Source organism: Crocodylus porosus, unplaced genomic scaffold, assembly GCF_001723895.1.
Source record: "Crocodylus porosus isolate Cpor-Errol unplaced genomic scaffold, CroPor_comp1, whole genome shotgun sequence".
Lineage (NCBI taxonomy): Eukaryota > Metazoa > Chordata > Crocodylia > Crocodylidae > Crocodylus > Crocodylus porosus.
In genome coordinates this window covers 10105575-10113208 of record NW_017728912.1, presented here as the reverse complement: position 1 = coordinate 10113208, position 7634 = coordinate 10105575, and the positions used below count along the sequence as shown (strand labels likewise).

Below are 7634 nucleotides of genomic sequence, written 5' to 3'. Positions count from 1 at the left end.
TCAGGATGCTGACAAGCAATACTAGTGACATGGGAGTGTGTGTGTGTGTGTGTGTGTGTGTGTGTGTGTGTGTTAAGTCACAGTGGGGTAAAAACTGCAGGCATGCTAGCCTCTGCTGGGGACACAAAGCCTGCCAGTTTTCAAGGAGATAGGTGAAGGGGTTTCTGGGAAACTGCACCTAAGGCTGCTGACAAGCAAAACTTGTAACATGTGTAACTGTGTGTGTGGTAAGGCATGCCCTCACTGTTGCTGGGGCCTCTACATGACATGGTTGTGTGCCCCAGTGAGGTCTCCTTCTCCCCTACAGGCTCATCCCAGTCCACCACTTTAAATGACAACAGGTAGTAACTTAGTAAGCAGCACAGTAGCACCAGCAGCATCTCAGGCAGCCAAACTATCACAGAGCTTTTCTTTCCTTTCCTGCAGGAGCTTCTTCTCCAGCAGCTTCTCTCTGCCAGTCCCAGCCCTGGGGCTTAGATGTGCCCAGGGCCCTGCATCCCTCCAATCAGGTGCTAAGGGTGTTGGTCTAAAGGTTTTGGTCTGAGGATATGGCACTGTTGGTGTTGGTCTAAGGTCTTAGAGTGGGAAGGAGTAGGACGGAGCTTGGGCTCCCCCCTTGCTCAAGAAGCCAAACCTGAGCTGGCTTCAAGGGACACTGTAAGAGACTAAACAAGGCTGCAGCATCCCAAGCAAGCACCTCCTGGATTATACCCAGGTAGAGCGCTGAGGTAACGCAGCTATTCTGCTTCCAGTAGCAAACTCAGTCATTCAGCGTTCACTTGAGTTTCCCTTCACAGCACTGCATTGTGCTGCACAGACATCCCATTAGTACTGATCAACTTGGAAGCTCTATGAAGTTATTTGATTTATTTTACAAATTTTGAAAAAAATGACTTAACAGCATTAGATAGACATTGATGACACTAAATATTGTATTTAGTACCCATTCATTTTCAGACAATTTCCCCTTAGAATAATTATGGGAAATATACTTCAGTCAAATGCAAGTTATTAGGCTCAATACAGGAATAATGGGATGAAAGTCTATGTCTGTGGGATGCAGGAGGTCAGGATGGATGATTTAACGGTCTCTTCTAACTTTACAATCTATGAATAAAATATCTTCTGCAGAGAGACCTATTTCACTCTTGTAGAATGAATGCTTCCATTTCTTAGCTCTTCTCTTTTTAAGCATAACCTGATCAACTGTACATTCAGCATTTTTCATACTTTTCCCTGAAGTAAAAACCTTCTGGCTAATATTATCAAAAGTGACCACTGATTTTGGGAACCAATCTTGAGACATCAAAAGGCATGATTTTTGCAGGTAATGAACTCCTGAAAATCATACTGAAATCAAAAGGAACTGTCAAACACGTCAGATAACCAAGCCCAGGTGTTTCAAGTTAGAATAAAAAACTAGGGCATCCAAAATGGTGATCCCTTTAAAAAATGTTGATCTTGTTATCTGCTAAATTCTTATTCTTTCACTCCTACAGATTTTCATCCTCTTCAAAATTAATATTATTTTTCTATTGACACCCAATGGGGGCAGAGCATTATCTGTATCTTGTCTGTAGATAGTTTGACTTTCTTTCCACTTTCATTGCATTGCAATTTGTAACAGTGAATTAAATGCTAGATTTTACCCATGTGCATGTAATGCACCAATAGAAATCTTGTGGCAAGATGTGAGAATTCATTCTTTCCCACACTGAGGCTATCTTACTACTGAAAAACTCTTCTGATATTGTGTTCTCTGGTTTCCAAATGAGAGCATTGCCAAAGATATTGTTCAGCGCAATGTAAAACATTACACCTAAAAAGTCTGAAGCAGATTGAAGTTAAATAATTGCATCTAAAGCAGCACACTCATATGGTACAAATGTATATATTTATCAAATTTCTTGCTCTTTTGAAAGTTCTGTTTTTAAATGATAATAATTCTTGAAATTAAAGCTGGTTTCCATTACTTCAGTATGTCAGAAACTTGAGTGAGTGCTATGGCAGCTCAAACCATTTCCCCATTTCCAGACACAGGTGCTGGTTTAGAGTGGGGCAGGGGGAAAAAGTCCTTCTCTCAAGCCCACAGCTGCCATAGGGTCCCCAAAGCTTGTTGGTACAGCCATACATGCTGACTATGCGGTTGTTAACTGTGCGGTCATTTAGCACTTGCATACCTGAGTACTAAATGACTGTGCAGTTACTGGAATTACTGCACAGTAGTGTTCCTGCATGGCTTTGTGGTGATGTGTACTTCACAGTAGCTCATTATTACTGGGCAGTAGCTCGCTACTACTGTGCAGCAGTGTCATGTCATAGTTTGTGCCGTGCGACACTATTGCATAGTAGCAAAGAGCTACTGCTTAGTATGCATTTTGTGTAGACACAGCCTGTATAGATGAGAGAAGCCAGGAGGCCTGCAGAATTTGGTTGGTGATGTCACAGATATTTTGCATATATTTCCTAACCTTCACATTTGTGCTCCTAGCACGACGCTAGAGAATCAGCACTGGTGATTTTAAATTAAAGGAAAATTAACTTAGAATGGTGTGAGGAAAATTATTCCAAATAATGTCAGCAGTTAGATAATGAATAAGCCCAACAAGAAAGATTGCTAAGGCATCATTAAGAAATGTTTTAAACTAATTACATATATGCAAACATTTAGGGAATGGTAAGGTATGCTAACTGCAGATGTCTTGTCAGGGGAATATAACTGATGACCTGTTTCGCAGCACCAGCTTCTCTGACAGAGAGAACCAAGGGAGGCTAAATTCCTACTGTCATTCTCACCTTAAAAAGGCTTACTCATGTGCTTAGTGAATAAAATTAGGATTGCTACTTATTTGTTATCATAGAGCTTTTAAAGTATATTAAATAATTGATACATCTACATGTGCAATTAATGGTTATGAATTTACTGTGCAGCAAATTGCTTCACAGTAAACTACTCCAGGGTGCACAGTCTACACATGCACACAGGTCAGGAGCAAACTGAGGCGAGGTGGAGCTGTTTAGGTCTGAAGCAGCCAAGGGGAGCTCCAGGCTCCAGTTAAAGCTGGCCTGGTGCCAGCACCACTCTTTAAAAAGCTGCCCAATGCTTTGTTACCTGACCACATACTTCTCTGGCCCCAAGCATTATGTAGGCTGCTGGCATAGCCCTCCAGGATGCAGTCCCAAGAGCCTGTGCCCATTGCCCCATAGATGCTCCTCACCCTCCCTGCAGCAGCAGTGACCAGTGTGACGGCCTTCTGCTCGCTGCCATGCTAGTCGCATTCCACACCCGCACTGACCACCGCCTGGCCCTGGTGGGCTTTGACCCAATCGCCCCACCCTGCCATGCAACTCTGCACCTGGGTCCAGGGCCCAGTCTGTGCCCCGCCATACCTGGGCCATCAGCTAACAGCCCCTGGGTACACATGTACATGGCTAGCTCTTAGCATCTCCTGAGTCTTACCCTCTTTTTTTAACAGAGCAAAGATAGTGACCCTGGAATGTTCAGATTATTCATGTTTTTTCCTTGGGCCCTAGCTTTGTAGTGAGATCGGATAATCCTGAATGGGAATTTAACCATCAGCAGCATGGTCTAGAGTTGTTACCAGTTACTTAAAAGCCAGGTGACTGTTGAGCCATGCTAAATTCAAATGTAATCAAACATTGCAACGCTATCATAGATGCATTTTCTCATTGCTAGTTTCAGTCTTGATGAAAAACACGTTTTTCATTGAGAATTCTACAGAAAATAATATCATGAATGCTAAGAGTCATTTCTGCCTCCTGGTGTGCTAGGGTACCTGAGCTGATTTGCAGGATTTTACCTCTATTTTTGCAGAGGCTGCACTTTCTCCCACTTTCTTTGGCAGCTACTCTTTGTACATATACAATAGGAGAATGAGGTGGGACATGGTACCATTTAATTTCCTGGGGCAGGAGGATCCAAAAATTGATTTCTGTTATATTACTATAGCTCCTAACAACTCATCCTAAATTTTAATTACTGAGACTTATAGTAAATTACCTCCAAGAAATATATATTCTTCTTAATATTTATCACTATGCTCAAATAACAAATACACTTGAGAAAGTATTTGCTGAATTTAGTAATTTACAACAAACCTTGTTCACTACAGAGCAAGTGAAAAGCACTGGGTTTTTTGGAAGCAGGGTTTACTAAATATGGTTATGAATTAGTTCCTTTTCAGAAAGGTTATATGATTCATCTGCTTATATACATTTATATATATTAGTTTAGTTTATAGATAGTTTTAGGAGCTCTAGGGAAAATGTTTTTGGCAAAAAGCCAATTGTAGCTCTTTATTTAAGGGACTCACTTGAAAAACTTTATGCAAACTGGTCTCAGCAATATATTTTTCCAAGCAAGGAAAATATTTTTGCTTTTAAATAATTTTAACAGATGTATGGAAAGCCACACAGTGACTAAATCATCTTTGATTATTCAGTGAAATTAGTTTTCATTGTTAATCAAACTTGAAATCTTAGAGAGTACCTTGAAGATGGTTGTGAGGCAACCCTAATAAAATATGTCTAAGCAGGAATCAATAACTTTCATATTTCATAAAATCAAGTGAAATATATAATGCAGTGAAATAAAGAAAAAATGAATGTTGCATATGTAACATATAGTCCTACTCATTACAGCTGTACTATTGAGAAATCAATGATTTTAGTTATTTAGAATCAGTTTTGCTCACTGTTCACTCCAAATCCTAGAATATGCCATGTAGGCAGGAAAAGGGTGCGCTATCTACGGAAGTAAGCAAAAGAAACAGAACCATTTCATGCAGGAGTGTGCACCTTCTGCTCGTTACTGAGGACATATCTGTCTGTCTGTATTCACAGTCCAAGTAACATACCAGTGAATCTGGACACACTGAAAATATCAGCCCCTGTTGAATAAAATACACCGTCTTCTCCATGCACTTTTGAGAGCAGAACCCTTCTTCTTCAAGTGTCTTTGGCTACATGCAGGCATTCCTAAGACCTGATTTATGACCATGTGGTTTAGTTTAAGTGGCATGATCATAGATCAGGTCCCTGCTGATGCACTAACCACGGATGATAATTCAGAAATTGTGCCCTTAAACAGCTGGTGTGGTGAGGGCAGGGTTTGGCGATGGAGGAGCTCTGTGATGAGATTAGATAGCTGGAGGAATTGTGTTAAGAAACAACAATTTGCTTCCCAATATTCACTTTTCCCTTTGGATTTTCTTTTAACATCAAAGGCACGGTGGGCTAGAACAAAAGAGGATGATCAGGATCTGAGTGGCAGGATTATATACATTCCTACAGAAAGCACTAGACTTTCACAAGAGGAAATATCTGTAAATCGCAATCAGGCGTCTGCTCTGGCTTTGTGGAAAAAAAAAAAAGTTAGAAAAAATGTAAAGTTACAATTAAGCCCTAAATAATTGACCAAAAGTTAATTAATCCTGAATATTGAGTCCAAAAGTTAATTAACCCTAAATAAATTCAATTAATCCTAAATACTGAGCTCTTCACACAACAGATGGGCAGGGAAATACTTTGGGGAGAGCTTGGACCCCACAAGTGAGACATTCAGAATGACAGCTTGTTTAAGAATTCTTCTGGGACTTGAGCATAAGCTGGTGTGCTGAACTCTCTGGCACTAGGATTTCATAATCAGAAATGTGAAAATATCTACAGTTAGACATGGATTTGTGCATATGTGTTCTACCTGTATGATACATTTAAGCATGTAAGTCCTTCTGTGGATCTAGCCCACGTGCAACTTGATTCATTAAAGTAATTTCATTAATATAAATGAGTTAATCACTCATGTGTCTGCGTTTTTACAGAATTGGGACTCAAGTAACCACATTCAAAAGGACTGAAATGGAGTTGAAGCACCAATTGGTGACTTAAATATTTCCGTGCAAGGTAATGATTGTCAGAACTTTCTATTAAATAGATAAGAAACTGAGTGAAAGATATGGTGGGGGTGTTTATACACAAGCAGCAAGGCTGGTCCAACATGCTGTAATTACAGCGCTTTGGAGCAGACTTGATTAATTGACTCTGCTGGAGCATGGTAATTCCTGTGCTCCAGCAGCCTCCAGTGTCTCATGTATCAGCATCCCTGTGCTTCTAAATGGTAGTGGAAGCACTTCATTAAAACCTCGAGTGAGTTTTAGATGAAGCGCCCTCACCACCATTTTAAAGTGTGGGGATGCATATACATAAGACACACTAGGAGTTTTAGAGTGGCCGTCAGAGACACTTTAATTAAAGTTCCTCACCCACTCCCAGAGCACATGTATAAATGCCCTTTATCTCTAAATTTCTGGCACAGTGCTCAGAAGCAAAAAAAAGCAAACTAAACTTGAATGTATAAACAGACATATCAAATGTGTCAAAGGAAATCATACTAAGACTTACAGATGAAAGATGAAGCCATATTTGGCTTATCAACTGTGCAATTCTATGACAATTGTGTGGAAAACTGTGCAATTTTATGGTACCTCATTGTATAGAAGATATACCAGAAACTGAGACAATAAAGCAGAGATACATATCTGAAGGAGATTTGTATCTGCAAGGACCATTTGGGTATGTCTATAGCACAGAAGCCATGAGTCTTGGTTAAGCTGTGTCTCAGCACAACTTGCCCACCCAGTCATACTTGCAGGCCCAAAATATGGAAATATGCTTCTTCTTGGGATATCCCTATATACAGGTTTCTTGAGAACATAGTCTCCAGTGTTGCCACTGATGATGACTATATAGTTGTCTAACCAGCATGTTTCTGAATCTGGAACATGTGGAACATCTGTTAAGTAGGCAGGTGGGTTATGGTTGGGAATATGCTTGCTGGAACATGCTCTGTGAACAGTATAGACATAACCCTGATTAACCACGTAAAATGATTTGAAATTTCCAGGAGTGAAGAAAGAAGAAGAAATCCTTCTGTGGGTAGTCCTTCTGCTGGAAAAGAACCAAAAGCGAGCTTTAAGAAAGGTAATACAAGGTGTCATTTTACATTTTCTGTACAAATGGGAACATATTCGTTCTCTCTGCAGCAGCAGTGATGAGGTTTGGGAGGCTAGTTTTAGATGAGAGGGTCCACAGCTCAGTAAAAAGACTGGCTAAAATCTGCAAACAGAAATAGTAGTTCCTACCTCTAGTTTAGTTGTAAGAATTTCTTTTTCCAGTAAACAGGTTTTTTTTTTCAATACTCACCTGTTTCCATGTGTAAGATCCCTTCAGTCTGAAGAATTATAATCCTGCTTTTTGGTTGCATTTTTGTCTTATAGTTGTCTGCCCTTATTTTTGGTTTACTTTTGTTTTCTGTCTGATCAGAAGACCTGACACAGATGGAGAAGGAAGCTCCTTCCAAGCAAGAGCTAAAGAGAATCGCATCTCACCTCCTGATCTAGTCTGCTAGCCCTCTTAAAGTCGCTTAAAAGATATCATTAAAGTTAAGAGCCTCAGTTATTTCAATTCTAACATCAAAGCACACTAAAGAGCCTCTGATTAATCTTTAAATTGGGACATACTATTTTCTTTCTTTTCCTGAACATTGGACACATCTACATGAGACACTTTGAGATTAGAGGAAATTACTACATACCATCTAGTTTACTGCAAAATGC

The 7634-nt window shown here is 40.0% G+C and overlaps 1 long non-coding RNA gene across 1 annotated transcript; it reads left to right on the top strand.

Annotated features, from left to right (window-relative positions):
• Positions 1 to 578: 578 nt before the first annotated feature.
• Positions 579 to 7057, top strand: LOC109309550. Its single transcript, XR_002100956.1, has 3 exons — positions 579 to 728; positions 5841 to 5922; positions 6923 to 7057. It is a non-coding gene; the product is annotated as an uncharacterized LOC109309550 (long non-coding RNA).
• Positions 7058 to 7634: the final 577 nt, after the last annotated feature.